General features: G+C 44.9%; 1 protein-coding gene across 3 annotated transcripts in view; it reads right to left on the bottom strand.

Annotated features, from left to right (window-relative positions):
* AGBL3 (AGBL carboxypeptidase 3) overlaps positions 1–18332 on the bottom strand; it is a 616174-nt gene that overhangs the window by 88333 nt on the left and 509509 nt on the right. The window lies entirely within an intron of this gene.

Raw genomic sequence — 18332 nt, 5'->3', positions numbered from 1 at the left:
TACATATACACACTGGAGGCAGAGCCCACTTTAGAAAAGGCTAGGGCACCTATGCTAAATGGCAAGACATCCCCTTTTGAGACAAGTTGTTTATATAGATTCAATAGCAGTGAAAGGCACCAGTTCTAAAAAGAAGGCAAAAGCATTCTAGTACACCAAGATTGGCCAAGCTACTCCCACATTCTTCTTTGGTATGTATTCTAAAAAGAAAGTCAACAGGGTCACTAGTCAGTCCTTGCCTAATGACAGGTGTCTCTGGACCATTCACTTTTGCTCCATACTATTCTATTGTTGGCATACCTAAGTCCAAGGTCTTTTTTTTTAAAAAAAAAGGCAAGTGTGAAGACGTCTTCTTTTGAATGTGAATATGCCCTATAGTTCATGCATGACAACAAGATACAAGGGGGGACCCTACTCACAAGGAACCAGGGTAATCAAATTATTAACAGAAACAATGGTTCCTGCGGAATAATATAGCAATCTATACTGATATGGGTATGCACAATCACAATGGCAAGGGTTGGGGTGATGTCAAAAGAAGAAGAGACCACATACACCTTTACTTTGGTTTTTCACAGTTGTTTTTTTATAAGGGTTAATCAGATAAAGGTTAATCAAATATATACAGCAAGTAATAAGACAATAGTGCAAAGTGTCCCCAGTGAAACTGGAACCTAAAACATTGGTGACATATGAACTTGGTTTCCAAAATTTTCTAAAGTCGACCATTTTAAATTATACACATTGTGAACCGCGTCCATTTACAATGATAAGCACTGGTTAATGGTTCGCTTTAGATATTTGTCTACGACATTTCGACCCTTTGTGCAATGTAGGGTCTCTTCAGGACTTAGCGGTGTAAGGACATCTAAAAAGAGGAGTCTATCAATGGGAGGCCGTAATAATAGCAACAATACTTTAACTGGAGCTTACCTGAGGAAGAGATTGCGCAGCCGCGTGATGGTTGTGTGCCACAGGCGAGTGAAAAGAAAAGGGAAGGATACTCACATGGGACCCAGCCGGGTACTGCGCATGTGAGAAGAAGAATAAGATATAAGGCATTAGAGAGGCAACTGGTAAATAATAATAAGTCACAGCAGTATTGGCAATCTAAGCTACTAAATGGGACCTTACCCAAAATGAGGGTGGGGAGAGGCTGGCAAACCGGAGAATGGCACAGCACAATTACTCAAGTGATTATGTAGTAGAAGTGTATCCTGGCGCACAACAATGTGTGCAGTCTTGTGTGATCTCTGTAGAGAATAAGATTTTGTCAACAATACTATAAACGAAAGCAACTTATATGAAATTGGGGGAGAAGGAACGTCATCTTACCGGAAAGAAGAATGTGAGCACAGGAGGTGCGGATGCTATGACCTGTGATATTTAAATTTAGCCAGCGGCTCAATGAATCAGTCTCAGAGGTATTTGTTTCTTGTGAAATGACAGGATAGTGGAAATTATTAAATGCTGATTCCATGTGTGGCCTAAGCGCCTCATGATAAACTGTGAGGTTCTTACCTAGAGAATCTTGTGGGTGGAGATCATTAACGCGTGCCGAGGCTACGTGCACTCGCAGAACAGCATGTGTCTGTCTGCCCAGGCCAAATGGCACCGAGCTCGCGGTGACCTCACCAGTATATACACTTGGGTATCGCCAAAACCGGCTCTCACCGCAGGCATCACTAGTGATTGCCACTAGACGGTGTGATGCGTTTTTCGGTGTCCATAAAGGAAATAAGGGAAAGACCAGTAAAGAAGAAAAGATATAGTGAAAGAATAGAAAAAGAGAAAGATAGAGGTAAAGTGTGGCATTGCTTTAATGGCTGGCAAATTGTAGGCGGTGTATGTGGACATATGAAAATATTATCTGTGCGAATGCTGATGCGGGAAAATATGTACAGCGTCTAGTGAATACGTGCCGAATTGATCAAGCAGCTCACTGCGAGTTTATGGTAAAAAAGGGGTATTGTGTAACTATCAGAACACTAAACAGAATAATTCTAAACATGCTGTGTAATTGAATCGCACACCTGCGGATATCAAGACAGACAATATAGCAAAATAATAATACACATCGTGTAGTTCTATGCTTCAGAACGATGTGTACAACACAGAGGATGATGCGTAGCCCCGGCGGCTCATAATGGCAAATAAGCTGTGGCGAACAGTACGTTATTGGAGGGTAAGTCAAACAATGTCCAAAATCAACACACGTCGTGTAGTTCTACCAAAAACATGCTGGTGTTGTCCATGCGATCAAGTGAAATGATGCTTGTAAGGACACACTATTGCTAATGCGGTCAACGTAATATTATACTGCAAAACGTTATACACATTACACATGCCTGTACACTGAAAATGACAAGTAAGCAGTGGAGAGCAGCTCGATATAATACCATGCTTCGGTTATACATAAATTATTACATTAGTTCCGAAGAGCATCATACCATACACAGTATGAGTTCACCATTCGGCCTTTTGAAAAGATAATAATACATGTAAACATACACCTGATTGTAAGGGGCAGTACAAGAGGGGCACCACAAACAAGAATGGGACAACCATGTAGTGGCAGTATAAACACTTGTTCTAGCTCATTAGTGAGGCCACAAAACCTCGCCACTCCTCAGCGGAGTTAAGACCCTGGTCAATGGAATTTGTCCTCTCTATCCAACAGCATTCAAGTAATTGTAGAATCTGTGTGAGATCTCCGCCTCTTTCTGGGATGATAGATCTGTCAATGATCTGTCCTCTTATGTCATCTGCAGTATGGTTCTTTTCAGAAAAATGAGTGACTAAGGGAGCATTGGCAACAGAGCACCTTATGCGACTGCGATGTTGCCCAATTCGAGCCTGGATGGATTGTTGGGTTTGTCCAATGTATGGCAGATTACATGGTACCATATGCAGTACACCACATTTCGTGTGTTGCAATTGGAAAGGAATGTGTGTTTCACATTAGTATGTTCAAATGTTTTGGTGTTAAATGTGAAAGCACAGGAGACACAATTTCCACATTTGAAGTGTCCGTTTACCTCTGGTAGGCCCCAGGTTGATTGTAATGTGCTGGTGTTACGCACAGTACACTCTGTGGATGAACGTGATAAATAATCTTTATTTAATATTCTTGCCACGTTTGAAAGCAAACATAGGGGTCTCATTATCAGGATCTATGCTTTTTATTATGTCCCAGTTTTTTATGATTAAATTGGGGACCTTGTTGGTATGTACCCCAAAGGTAGTCACACAGATAAGTCTGTCAATTGAGTTTTTCTTTTGTTACCAAACGTTCCTCTCTGGGGCACAACCAGATGAAAGACCCTGTGTCCTTAGACTGTAACGTGCTTTACTTTTTGCCAAATCGCACCAAATTACTCTGTATTTACTGGACTCCAACACTCTCCAGGACTTTGGAGTTTGTAGACGATCCTAGTGTAGGATAACCCTTTCTTTCACCCAAAAGAAGCTGAATAAGCTTTGGTATATTCCTAACCTTACGAGACAGTGGATATCCGGAGTCCTCGTGATAGTTCTAGGGATTCCGGAGAAACCTAGGGGATCAGGCCTACTATAGCCATCCCTAAGTCTTTCGCAAACACCAGAATTGAAGCCTTGAGGAAGTCACGGTGGTGACGAAACGCGCGTTGGCTGTTTCAGATAGAACGCTCCACGTGTCAACCCTTGCATTTACAAGAACTGCAAGAACTGAGATGTGTATACCAATAAAAAAAGTCTTCTTTGTTTGATGTCTTATCTGACATTTGATGTTACACGCTAGATGAAGTGCTTTGTGTCTGACAATTATTAAAACTGAGTTCACAGCACACATTTGAACATTTCATGACATTCTCTATACCAATTGGTTTCCTCTCTATATTACTTGGTGCGTGCAGCTCATATGATTAATTTCAAACAAATGTGATTGTTTTCAATTTGATGGAGAGTGCCGGGGTTTTTTTTTTTTTGTTCATATTACGGGCCATGTTTGACCTGTTTAACCGATATCCTTGGTAGTGGGGTATCTGACCTCGAGTCGGCACCTTCTTTACATGTGTCTCACAGTTGATTATATATACTGTATCAAACTGCCCCATCATCTGATTTAAATTGTTTATGTGATTGTGCGACTCACTATCCACCACTACCTTGTGTACTGATTAGATAGAACAAGGGTTCTAGGATTTTCGGAATGGCATTTAAAAACTCAAATTCTTTTGTGCTTATGTATCCCTGATTCTTACCCTCTGTGGTGACTTTCAATATTTCGTTCCTAATATCTGGTAATGGGTTCCCAGCCAGCTTCCTGTAGTGTTTTTCCTCACTGATTTGTTGTTTCTGGATCTCTGTGTGATAATCTTTGCAGTCTTGGACCACAATACCACCACTCTTGTTGCCGGGTTTCAAAATTATAGTCCTTTCATTTTTAAGTTCATTCAGTGCTTCGCGTTCCTGTAAAGTAATGTTGTACGGTATGAAGCATCTGTTGTTTTTTAGATTGTCTAGTCCTCCTAGTACTAACTTCTCAAAGGTTATTAGTTCTGGTGGCATCATGGTGTTAGTAGGGTAAAAAGTAGATGGTGGTCTTAGACCTGTTACTGAGTCTTGTAACATGGGTTCCCTGTCCTGGAAAAATAGTCTCAGTGAGATAGAATTCAATGACTTTGTAATGTATCTAAATAACATTCAGACACACCTCACCCTCACCTTCACCTCCACCATACACAAATCCATCACAGCCTTCTTAGATTTCAATATTCAACATGACAATGGTACCGTATACACCTCGCTTCACAGGCAACTTATTGAGAGCAACACACTTCTATCATACATGAGCCACCATCCACGAGCACTACGGTATGGCTTACCCTTTGGTCAGTTTCTGCTTTTACGCAGAAACTGCTCATGCAAGGAGCACTATATGACAGAGGCAGAAACATGGAAAGCCAAGATAGTGGCGCGAGGTTACCCAAACGGACTGGTTAAAAAATCATTGAAACAAGCTTGGTTGTGCCCCAGAGAGGAACGTTTGGTAACAAAAGAGAAAACCTCAATTGACAGACTTATCTGTGTGACTACATTTGGGGTGCATACCAACAAGGTCCACAATTTAATCATAAAAAATTGGGACATTGGGGGCCTGGACCGCTATCCCGCCAAGCTGCGCACAGGTGGAGCTTCTTCTACCGGGAGCTTTGTAGCTGCACTGGGACTCAATGACACATGGAGGTACCGTAACCCCGATAAACGACAATTCACTTTCTATTCTGGGGTACACAATAGCCTCTCCAGGATAGAATATTTCTTTGCATCAGCTGAATGCTTGAGCAATGTAGCGACTGTTGAGATTCTACCAAGGGGAATTTCTGACCACTCCCCAGTGCTCTTAACCTACACTAGCCACTGCAAGACACGGCAGCGTGTTTACCCAATTTACCCTGGATATTTACATGTCCCTAAGATCAAGAAAGCTCTCACCACTACCAAACAACATTACTTTCAAGAAAACGCGTCCTCGGTCAACTCTCCGACCATTCTGTGGGAAGCCTACAAAACCGTGCTCAGAGGACAGGCCATTGCTGCTATTACAGGTCACAAGCGCGACAAACACCGGGAGCTAAATGACTTGGAACAAGAGTTACGTGAGGCAGACGCCCAATGCACCCGAAACCCCACCCCAGCTTCGACCCAGCGCTTGCACCTCAGGCAACAAGAACACAGGGAATATCTCAGAGAGGTGGTTAGGTCACGCATGTCTGCCACGCAGCAAAAGGTTTATGAAACCGGCGATAAAGCCGGGAAACTCCTGGCATGGCTCGATAAATGGGAACTGGGGAAGAAATGTATAGCTAGACTTCGTACATTTGAAGGTCGGTTGGTAACAGACCCGCACACAATAGTGCACACGTTAGCGCGACATTTCCAGCAGGTGTACACATCGTCATCCACTATGACCATGGAGGAGGCGCAGTCCTACATTAAAGATATTGCTATGCCCAAACTCACACCAGAGGAGGCCTCTGCGCTCGAAGCTGATCTTACGATCGAGGAGCTGCAAGTGGCGATCGGTTCATTGCAATCGGGAAAGGCGGCAGGGCCTAATGGTATACCTGTTGAAGTATATAAAAAGGTAGCTGGAACAATTGCCTCACACCTACTACATATGTACTGCGATAGTCTAAAGGTTGGTGAACTTCCAATAGATCAACGACTGACCACTATAGTAGCGATCCCAAAACCTGGAAAGCCCCCAAAGAACGTACCTCGTATCGCCCCATATCTTTAATTAATGTTGAGGCAAAAATCCTGGCGAAACTCCTTGCATTACGACTGACACCGCACTTGGGGACCCTGATACACCCAGACCAATCCGGCTTCATGCCGGGCAGAAGTACGGCATTAAACTTACGACGCTTACATGGCGTGATGGCCCGCGTGTCATATTTGAAAGAGCCAGCAGTTCTCCTTTCCCTGGATGCGCGGATGGCATTCGATATGGTGGAGTGGCCCTTCCTTTTTGCTGTGCTTAATCACTTGGGCTTTGGTCCTAAATTCTGCGCGTGGGTACGTTTACTGTACACTAATCCAGTTGCACATGTGACGGCCAATGGTCATATCTCCAAAGATTTACCACTGTCGCCACTGCTATTTGCTCTAGTGTTGGAGCCGCTGGCGGTGTGGATCAGATGGGAACCGATGATTCGGGGACTCAGATGGTCGGAAGACTGGGAGGACCGCATCTCCCTATACGCGGATGATGTGCTGATATACATGGCCTCCCCCAGTCGTTCTATTGAGGTACTCCTCAACATATGTGAACTTTTTGGCCGGGCATCGGGATACACTATAAACTGGTCCAAGTCCGTCTTATTTATATTATGTGGCCCGCCCCCTCGGCTCCCCAGAGATTGCCCACTGCAGGTTGCGGAGGGCACATTCAATAATTTGGGTATCTATATAACCGCAAACCCAGATGACTTCTATACGCGGAATCTCGTGCCTCCTTTGGAGCGCCTCAGACGGGATGCGTCACATTGGGGCACATTACCGCTGACCCTCTTGGGAAAGGCGGCGCTCTTTAAAATGATGGCGCTCCCTCGGTTCTTGTATGCACTGGAGAACACATCGTTCCAGGTACCCCCAAGCTATTTCAAAGCGATAGAGGCACGAGTTTCCAGTCAGCTATGGGGAAACAAACCGGCGCGTATTGCACAGGGCAAATTGGTTAAAGGGTGGTACGACGGGGGAATAGCACTTCCAAACATACAGTTGTACTATTGGGAAGCACAATTGAAGATTATTAACCAGTGGATACACGTCCCGCAAACAGACCCCGCTTTTAAGGCGGACAGACACAGGCTAGGGGTAGAAGGTATGATGTCAGTGTTGTATAATGAGAAACGACCCCCCACATTGATTGGGCCCACAAAACACACAATCACCTTGTGGCACAGGGTGCATGCAAAACTGGGGTGGAAGGGAATCATAACTCAACTTACTCCACTGTGGGATACCAAACGTCTGGGATGGCTCAGGAATAGTAAGGGGTTTGCCCAGTGGGACGCAATCAGCTTATCCACGGTGGGCGACATGTGGCGTAAGGGGGAGATAATCACGTTTGAACGTCTTAGGGAACAATACGAGTTGGCGCCGTCGGAAATGTTTCGATACCTGTAGGTACAACATGCGTTACGAGCGACTTTGCCAGCGTGTACCGAAGTTCCAGAGGCCACCCCCTTGGAGGATAGATTACTCACAGATTATATGCAAAGGCGTGCCACTTCCCCCACCTAAAAAAAATTGGTCAACATCTTGCCGGACCCTATGAGGGTACTCCGGGGAAAATGGTCTTGAGCTGTTGGGGAACTCGATGACACCGAGTGGCAGGAAGTAACGGCATGTCCAAGGGAGGTGGGGATACCCTCAAGGCTTAGGCTGGTGCAGCTCAAAATTCTGCACCGTACTTACTATACCAGACTAACCCTCTGCAGGATGGGAAATGCTTTGCACCCGTACTGCTTGAGGCGCTGTGGGGAGGAGGGGTCATTATACCATACACTGTGGCAGTGTCCGAAAATAGCTGAATATAGCTGAATATTGGGTCAAAGTAATGAGGACAATGTCGCAAGTAGAAGAGGTGTCATTGGTGCCGGATCCCAAGAGATGTTTGTTGAATGTGTGGGAGCCTAACGATCTTACGCACCCAGCACAGGAATGGTTTACTTTGGGTATAATGATTGCAAAGCGTAACATAGCACAAAAGTGGGGCTCAGAGGAGATTCCGACACTCAAGGCTTGGTGTAAATATATGGACACAGCCATGGTGACAGAAAAAGCAGTATACATTAACCGAGGTTGTCCGCAAAAATGGAATAAAGTGTGGGGAGCTTGGAATAAATTCCGGGGATACATATGTGAACCTCCTAGGGTGCAGTTGGATGGGGCATCAGAGGAAGAGAGTGGTGGGGAAATGTAAGATTCATAGGGGCGGTATTGTCAATGGTTATGATCTAAATAACGGCAGTAAGCAAAGTATTGCAGTAATGTCAATCATCAGAATGCACTTGCTATGCGAATTGATGAAAAGTGAATGTGCCTTGCAAATTGTATTAATAAAAAGGTATTTAAAAAAAAAAAACTGGAAAAAAAAATTGGGACATAATAAAAAGCATTAATCCGGAGATTGAGACCCCTATTTTGCTTTCAAACGTAGCAAACATATTAAAGATCATTTAATGGGTTCATCCACAGAGAGTACTGTGCGAAAAACTAGCACATTGCAATCAACCTGGGGCCTACCAGAGGTAAAAGGACACTTCAAATGTGGAAATTGTGTCTCCTGTGCTTTCACGTTTAACACCAAAACATTCGAACATGCTAATGTGAAACACACATTGGAATTCCTTTCCAATTGCAACACAAGAAATGTGGTGTACTGCATATGGTGCCATGTAATCTGCCAAGCATTGGACAAACCCAACAATCCATCCAGGCTCGAATTGGGCAACATCGCAGTCGCATAAGGTGCTCTGTTGCCAATGCTCCCTTAGTCAACCATTTTTCTGAAAAGAACCATACTGCAGATGACATAAGATGGCAGGTCATTAACAGAGCTATCATCCCAGAAAGAGGCGGAGATCTCACACAGATTCTACAATGACTTGAATGCTGTTGGATAGAGAGGACAAATTCCATTGACCAAGGTCTTAACTCCGCTGAGGAGTGGCGAGGTTTTGTGGCCTCACTAATGAGCTAGAACAGGTGTATAGACTGCCACTACATGGTTGTCCCATTCCTGTTTGTGGTGCCCCTCTTGTACTGCCCCTTACAATCAGATATATGTTAACATATATTATTATCTTTTCAAAAGGTGAACCCATGCTGTGTATGATGCTCTTCTGAACTAATGTAATAATTTATGTATAACCGAAGAATGGTGTTATATCGAGCTGCTCTCCACTGCTTACTTGTCATTTTCAGTGTACAGGCATGTGTAATGTGTATAACGTTTTGCAGTATAATATGACGTTGATCGGATTAGCAATAGTGTGTCTTTACAAACATCATTTCACATGATGGCATGGACAACACCAGCATGTTTGCGGTAGAACTACACGATGTGTGCTCATTTTGTACATTGTTTGACTTACCCCCAACAACGTACTGTTCGCCACAGCTTATTTGCCATTATGAGCCGCCGTGGTTACGCATCGTCCTCTGTGGTGTACACACCGTTCTGAAGCATAGAACTACACTATATGTGTATTATTATTTTGATATATTGTCTGACTTGATATCCGCAGGTGTCCGATTCAATTACACGGCATGTTTAGAATTATTCTGTTTAGTGTTCTGATAGTAGCACAATACCCTTTTTTTTTACCATAAACTTGCAGTGAGCTGCGTGATCAATACGGCACTTATTCACTAGACGATGTACATATTTACCCACATCATCATCAGCAATCCCCAAGGATAATATTTTCATATGTCCACATACACTGCCTACAATTTGCCAGCCATTAAAGCAATGCCACACTTTACCTCTATCTTTCTCTTTTTCTAATCTTTCACTATATCTATTCTTCTTTACTGGTCTTTCCTTTATTTCCTTTATGGACACTGAAAAACGGATCACACCGTCTAGTGGCAATCACAAGTGATGACTGCGTTGAGAGCCGATTTTGGCGGGACCCAAGTGTATATACTGGTGAAGTCACCGCGAGCTCGGTGTCATTTGGCCTGGGCAGACAGACACATGCTGTTCTGCTAGTGCGCGTAGCATTGGCACGCGTTAATGATCTCCATCCACAAGATTGTCTAGGTAAAAACCTCACAGTTTATCATGAGGCGCTTAGGCCCCACATGGAATCAGCATGTAATAATTTCCACTATCCTGTTATTTCACAGGAAACAAATACGTCTGAGACTAATTCATTGAGCCGCTGGCTACATTTAAAGGTCACAGGTCGGAGCATCCGCACCTCCTGTGTTCACAATCTTCTTTCCGGTAAGATGACATTCCTTCTCCCACTATTTAATATACGTTGCTTTCGTTTAAAGTATTGTTGACAGAAATCTTATTCTCTACTGAGATCAAACAAGACTGCACACATTGTTGTGCGCCAGGATACACTTCTACTACACAATAACTTGAGTAATTGTGCTGGGCCATTCTCCGGTTTGCCAGCCTCTCCCTACCCTCATTTTGGGTAAGGTCCCATTTAGTAGCTTAGATTGCCAATACTGCTGTGACTTATTATTGTTTACCAGTTGCCTCTCTAATGCCTTATATTTTATTCTTCTTCTCACATGCGCAGTACCCGGCTGGGTCCCATGTGAGTATCCTTCCCTTTTCTTTTCACTCGCCTGTGGCACACAACCATCACGCGGCTGCGCAATCTCTTCCTCAGGTACTTCTTGACCTTTGCAGCTCCAGTTCAAGTATTGTTGCTATTATTACGGCCTCCCATTGAAAGACTCCTCTTTTTAGATGTCCCTACACCCCTAGGTCCTGAAGAGACCCTACATTGCACAAAGGGTCGAAACGTCGTCGACAAATATCTAAAGCAAACCATTAACCAGCGCTTATCATTGTATATGGACGCGGTTCACAATGTGTATAATTTAAAATGGTCGACTTTAGAAAATTTTGGAAACCAAGCACATATGTCACAAATATGTCACCAATGTTTTAGGTTCCAGTTTCACTGGGGACACTTTGCACTATTGTCTTATTACTTGCTGTATATATTTGATTAACCTTTATTTGATTAACCCTTATAAAAAAACAACTGTGAAAAACCAAAGTAAAGGTGTATGTGGTCTCTTCTTCTTTTGACATCACCCTAACCCTTGCCATTGTGATTGTGCATACCTATATCAGTATAGATTGCTATATTATTCCGCAGGAACCATTGTTTCTGTTAATAATACTATAATTCATGCATGCCTACAAAATTATGAGGGTGCCATTTTTTTATTTACCGATCCGAGATGTTTCGAAATAGAGGTAGCGCAATGATAAGGTGGATAACTCTGCAGTAATTTGTTTACTGATACTCCACAAAACCCAATAATAATAATAATATTAATAATAATAATAAGGTTGGGGACAGGATGCAGCAACGTGGCCGCTGGAGCGTGGGAGGGGGAGTAAGAGGGGATAAGCAGCAGCACTCAAAGAAGAAGTACCCTGTTATGTGGTCTACGTTTAGTCACCATTTTAGCTGCTCATTTTTAACTTGGCTTCTTTTTTTAGTGGTGGTTTGCACATGCTTTTCCCTCGAGAGATGTCCTTTACATGCATACATTGTCTCCTTGTAGTCTGCAAAATTAAGTTTCATGGTCGTACAATTTAGAATCAAAGGAATTGTTTTTTTTTCTGTACTAGTAGGACACCTTCTCCGCTGTAGTCTAATTATCACGTTGTTCTGCACCTCTGGCACAGTGTGATAAGCTTGCTGTTTTGTTATAAAAACAGCGTCCATGCTGAAGTCAATGAGAAGTTCACTTCATGACAGACTTGTCATGAAAAGCTGCTGTGACCTGTGACTAAGATTCAGTTCAGCTGTCCCCGACCTTTATTATAAAAAGGAAGATAGCCATGCAGAAAAAGTGTGCAGGCTTCAACACTCAAAATAGAGTGTATTCCTTAATGCACTAAGGTCGGCTTACTGACATTCAATACCAAGGTATGGGGTTGGGTCAATCCAATAGGCTTCCTGGCGGATGGGTAGTCGCGAAATGCTCTTTAGCATAGAGAAATTAGCAATAGATAGGAGTAATGTTAGTAACATTATGGACCATTAACATGGTTGAATTGTTTGTGTTTTTCACCATTTTAAGAATGCTTATTTCTATGATGTGTCATGTTTTCCATAAACGCTTGAAAATGCAATATTGTATCTTTTCTTTGTGACACTTTGAGCATGTATGAGTGACAAAACTAAGGGCAGACCTATTTTCAGGTTTTCCTTGTCATGTTACATGTTACTGACACCATCTATAACTCTGCAGGTTTATGAGTTTAGATGCAGTACTGTGAGCTAGCCAAACAGACCAACAATTAGTGATTATATGGTAAGAGTGAGTCTCTGAATTATGAAGTTTTGCTGTTCTACATACACAGTCCTACTAGAGTTTTAGGAACCGTATAACACAGGCGAGAAGGTTATGTGGGTGGAAAAGCCCAGTGGGAGTAAGAAGAACAAGTTACTTACCTTCGGTAATGCTTTTTCTGAGCATGCATGAGTGACAAAACTAAGGGCAGACCTATTTGCAGGTTTTCCTTGTCATGTTACATGTTACTGACACCATCTATAACTCTGCAGGTTTATGAGTTTAGATGCAGTACTGTGAGCTAGCCAAACAGACCAACAATTAGTGATTATATGGTAAGAGTGAGTCTCTGAATTATGAAGTTTTGCTGTTCTACATACACAGTCCTACTAGAGTTTTAGGAACCGTATAACACAAGCGAGAAGGTTATGTGGGTGGAAAAGCCCAGTGGGAGTAAGAAGAACAAGTTACTTACCTTCGGTAATGCTTTTTCTGGTGGATACAGTATCTGCCTGTGGATTCTTCACCTTTTGAATTCTCCCCTGCGCCAGCATTCCAGTGAAACTTTTTTCTAGCTCTCCCACATCGACGAGGATGTAATAATGGCACGGCTCTGCTCGTGACTCCGTATGACATCACCGGAGCCACAAGTAGACCTCATCGGCTTGCTGACGTCAGTTCCACCCGTTTTTCCGTGACTCCGAGGCGAACGGGTGGACCGACAACATAATTGGAGTATACACAGTATACAATATGAACACAAATACCCACAAATACCCACAGTATAAAGAAAAATAGGACAAGCTAGAGAAACAAAGCATTTCCTATAAACCAATAGCAAGGTAATCAAAAGACATAGGGAAACAACCATGTGAAATAACTAATAACTACCGCGAAGGAAGGAAAGAAAGGCCTTAAGAGCTAAACGTATCGCCCGCAATTCCAGCAGGTTGATGAGAAATTACCTTTCCTCCGGAGACCAAAGGCCCTTGATCTCCAAATAACCCAGATGAGCACCGCACCCTGGAGTGGAGGTACCGTGATCACTGTGGCCACCGGTGGAGAAAGATGACAAGGCTTTCCTTGCGACAGATTGCCCTCCACACTCCACCAAGTCAGATCCGCTGCAGTGTCTCGGGAGATCCTGACCGACTCCCTGAGCTCTCCATTGTGCTGATACCACTGCCTGCGGAGGCACTACTGGAGAGCCTTCATGTGCCAGAGTGCATGGTTGACCAACAGAATGCAGGAAGCGAACAGTCCGAGCAGGCGTAGGACCTTCAGGACTGGAACAACTTCTCCATCGTGAAACAAAGGAATCATCTCTTGAATGTCGAGAATCCTCTGCGGAGGCGGGAACGCTCGACACACAACAGTGTTCAGTACTGCCCCTATGAACAGATTGTGCTGTGAGGGCAACAGTTGAGATTTGGGCACCTTTATCGAGAAGCCCAAGCTGAACAACAGCGGTGCTGTCACGTGCAAATGATGAAGCACCATCTCCGACAACTTTGCTTTGAGCAGCCAGTCGTCCAGATAGTGGAAAACATGAACCCCGACTTCCTGAGATGAGCTGCCACCACCGCCATCACCTTTGTGAAAACTCGAGACGCAGAAGTAATGCCGAACGGAAGGACTGCAAACTGGTAGTGCTGAGACCCTACCGTAAAAAGGAGATACTTTCTGTGTGACTTCAGGATGGGAATGTGAAAATATGCATCCAGCAAGTTGATCAACACCATCCAGTCCTGTTGTTGCAGCACTTAAAGGACCTGAGCTAGTGTCAAAAGCTTTAATTTTTCCTGTTGGAGGTAAAAATTCAAGACCCTAAGGTCCAGGATAGGCCTTAATCTGCAGTTCTTCTTGGGAATCAGGAAATATCGGGAGTAGCAACCATGACCCCTTTCCTGCTCCGGAACCACCTCTATCGTGCCATTCTGCAATAAGGCAAGAACTTCCTGCTGCAGAAGCAACAAATGATCCCCGGAACACCAACCCTGGTGAGGAGGGTAAGGAGGAGGAAACTCCCGGAAGGGAAGGGCATACCCATTTTCCACAAGATTCAAAACCCAAAGGTCTGAAGTGATAGATTTCCAATCTTGAAGAAAATGGGACACCTGACCCCTACAGGACCTGCATGCTCCAAGATGGGGATCTAGAGCTGCTTTCCTGTGGTACCAGTGGTGGGGGCAGGAGAGGAAGAAGAGGAGGAGGAGAGTTGATGGGATGCACCTCGCAGATGACCTCCGCCCTTTCCCCTGCAAGATTTGAACAGATGATTCTGTTTCTGTTGCTGTCGAGGCTGCTGCCAGCAACGAAAGGAAGCCGCCTTACCAAAACCACTGTATCTTTTATATCCAAAACCCCTGGTTTGAGACTGAAGACCCAAATATTTTGCCGTGGCTCTACTGTCTTTAAAGCTCTGCAGCTCAGAATCGGCTTTCTCTCTAAACAGCTTGGACACGTCGAACGGCAGATTGAGGAGAGTAGCCTGCACATCTGGCGAAAATCCCGAAGACCTGAGCCAAGAATGTCTCCTGGTGGCAATAGAGGAACCCATCACCCTGGCCACCGAATCAGCAGTATCCAAACCAGACTGGATGACCTGACAAGCTGCAGCCTGCGTACCCGGACCACGATCACCATCCGGCAATTTGGGAGCCAACTGCTTGGCCGAATCCATTAGGACATGGACATATCTCCCCAACAAGCATGAAGCATTGGTGGATTTCAACGCCATACTGGTTGAAGAGAAGACCTTCCTGGCAGACTGTTCCACTTTTTTAAAGTCTCTGTCTGCAGGAGCCTGAGGAAACGATCCCGTTGACTGTTTAGAACAGGAAGTTTGCACAACTAAACTTTCCGTGAGTAGGATGTGCAGAAAGAAAAGCAGGATCACCAGGAGCAGGCCTGTACCTCCTTGCCACAACCCTGACACGGCAGGAGGAGAAAAAGGCTTCCACCACACCTCAAGAATTGGCTCAGCCAAAGCCTCATTAAAAGGCAAAAGAGGCTCAATCACAGAAGATGGGGAATGCAAAACCTCCGTAAGAATATTAGGCCTCAACTCAGACAAGGGCAACTGAAGGTCTAAGAGTTCAGCAGCCTTTCTGATCACAGCGTGATAAGGCACCACATCAGGAGAAGAAGAGGCCTTTGGAGAAGAAAGCTCACACTCTGGGGAAGTTTCCAGACCACTAGCCTCTTGAAGGTCCTCAAACTCATTCACAGTCTCATCAATTTCACCTTCTTTAGCTTCCTCCCGCTGAAACTCTTCCTCTTCCAACAGCCTTGGAGCCTCTCTTCTAGACCGCAACTTCAGGACTGGCATCGGCGGCGCAAAGCGCGGCACTGGAGACAGTCTCGATGAAGGCATCGGCGCCAATCAGAGAAGAAGAAGGTCCACCGGATGGCGCCGGAGACTGAGGAAACGGCGTTGAGAACCTCAGAGCCAGAAACTGCCAAGATGGCACCGTTGGTATGAAAGGCATGAAGGGTGCCTGGGCATATTGTTGTGGAACACCCAAAATGAAAGCAAGCGGACCCGCAGGGCCCGACGGCGCACCGGTGGGGTAGACTGCTCTGGCAAACATGCCATACATCGCATTCAGAAAATGCAAAGGCTCTGACTCAGGACCAGGAAATGGTGGAAAAGAGGCCTCAGGGCTTCAGGGCTTTCGGACCCAAAACAGGTGAGGTCGTAGGCACAGGCGAAGATGACCTAGGCTCCTGACTATATCTTGGCGATGGAGGTAACCTTGGTGCTGGAGAACCCCTCGGCGTCGGTGACTGCGCCGGAGAACCCGTCGGCGACGGAGAGTGTGCCGGAGTCACTTGAGAAGGAGAAGGCAACGGCGAGATGAAGTCCTTAGAACGAAGTTGTAAAGCCGAAGAAGGTGACTTCGAAGCTCTATCCTTCGATGAACGACGCCGGGAACTATGCCTTCGCTTTTTCTTATGCTTCCTCGACTTCGAAGTATGCGAAGTCAATGACTTTGATTTAGACTTCGACCTCTTTCGGCCCCTCTTCTCCTTTCTCGCCTTCACCATAAAGAGCTTTGCCTCACGCTCCTTCAAAGCCTTTGGATTCATCTTCCGACAACTGGAACAGCATCCAACGTTGTGGTCCGAAGAACAACACCACAAACAGTCTTCATGAGGGTCAGTCTATACATATGACCCCCACACTCTCTGCAGAGCTTAAAACCCTACTTCTTTGATGTCACCATAGCACTGCAACACCAAGAAAAACAAAAGATAACAAAGTAACTGTACAGAAAATGGAGAGTCCCAGAGAACCATTACGCGTCGACAGCGTGGAAAAAAAGGAACTGACGTCAGCACGCTGACGAGGTCTACTTGTGGCTCCGGTGACGTCATACGGAGTCACGAGCGGAGCCGTGCCAATATGACGCCCTCGTCGATGTGAGAAAGCTAGAAAAAAGTTTCTGTGGAATACTGGCGCTGGGGAGAATTGAAAGGGTGAGGAATCCACAGGCAGATGTATCTATCAAAAGCACATAATATGATAAAGAGGGGGCGAGAGAGAAGCACACAGGAGAGAGAGCAATATGGAGCTTAGTGGGGGGGAGAGAAGTGCACATGGGCGATAAGTGGAAAACTCTATGGAGTGCTTAACCAAGATACGACTGGAACACCTCACTGGGGGGACCAAGGAGAGAGACATGACCATCCCGATGATCCCTGGGTGGGGGGGGGGGCGGGGGGGGGGGGAGTGTGTCCCAGGGGGGCGCCTCGGCCTGCTCAGTGGGTGCCGGGATATTACATGACAAGGAGTCAGGTGGGCACATGTGGGCACAGATGCCCCCCACACCTCTCCTCAGAGGGAGACCCCAAGACCCCCCTTTGGCAGAATAGGAAACACACATTCCCCCAAGACGGTATGTTGTCATTTATGGGTTTGGTTGGTTTCTATCACAAGGCATATCTGTTATACCCCAGACTAGCAAGCAGTCACAGAGAGGTGATGCAATTCCCACAGTGGACTCAAGCCCATGGAATGGTACCTAAGCCATGATATCTGGTGGGTAGGCGCAAAAAGCACTGGACAAATCACACTTCATTCATATGGTTGTTGGGAATACTCAGGGGAAAACCCGCTAGGACTGTAGACATTAAACTGGGGACTGTGATGCGGGGGTAAATTCACTGAATAGCAATTACAATGTGTGTTTAAAGCAATAATAACGTACTGTACCATTGTGGCATGAGTGACACGGAAATCTGATAAATGCCAATAAAAAAGAAGTGTTAAAAAATATAGGGGCTATGCTCCATAGAAGGTACAAACACAGAAGAGGAAGGCAAGCCCACAGAGGACAACAAAAACAAAACAAAGCTAACGAAAGGGACAATAAAGGCAACCAATAGTAATCAGTCAGAGGGTTTAAGTTCACTGTGAATGCACAATAGGCCTTTCTCAACCAGACAGCTTGTACTCTTGGGTAAGTGAGACCTAAAAAGCTGAGTTGCAATTAAAACCCAGTCTTCCATGTAGCACACAGATCTCTATAGTAGCTGCATTATCCCACTGAGATATTGTTCTAATGATGCAATCAGAGCTAAAGCTCTCAGCTATCTTATATTCTGCTCGTCTTCCTTGACCATAGCCGTCATTGGAATGTTGTCCATCCTAGGCCTCTATTACCTCCAGGACACAATATTAAGCGGGCAATATTTTACTGAACTAAAGTATTGTTTGTTAGCGCACTGTCATTTACAGATAGCGCATTTTCCATTGAAATGGACAC

This window comes from Triturus cristatus, chromosome 4_1 (genome assembly GCF_964204655.1).
Source record: "Triturus cristatus chromosome 4_1, aTriCri1.1, whole genome shotgun sequence".
In the NCBI taxonomy this organism is placed as follows: domain Eukaryota; kingdom Metazoa; phylum Chordata; class Amphibia; order Caudata; family Salamandridae; genus Triturus; species Triturus cristatus.
The sequence above is the reverse complement of the archived record's forward strand: the minus strand, read 5'-3'. Positions and strand labels throughout refer to the sequence as shown.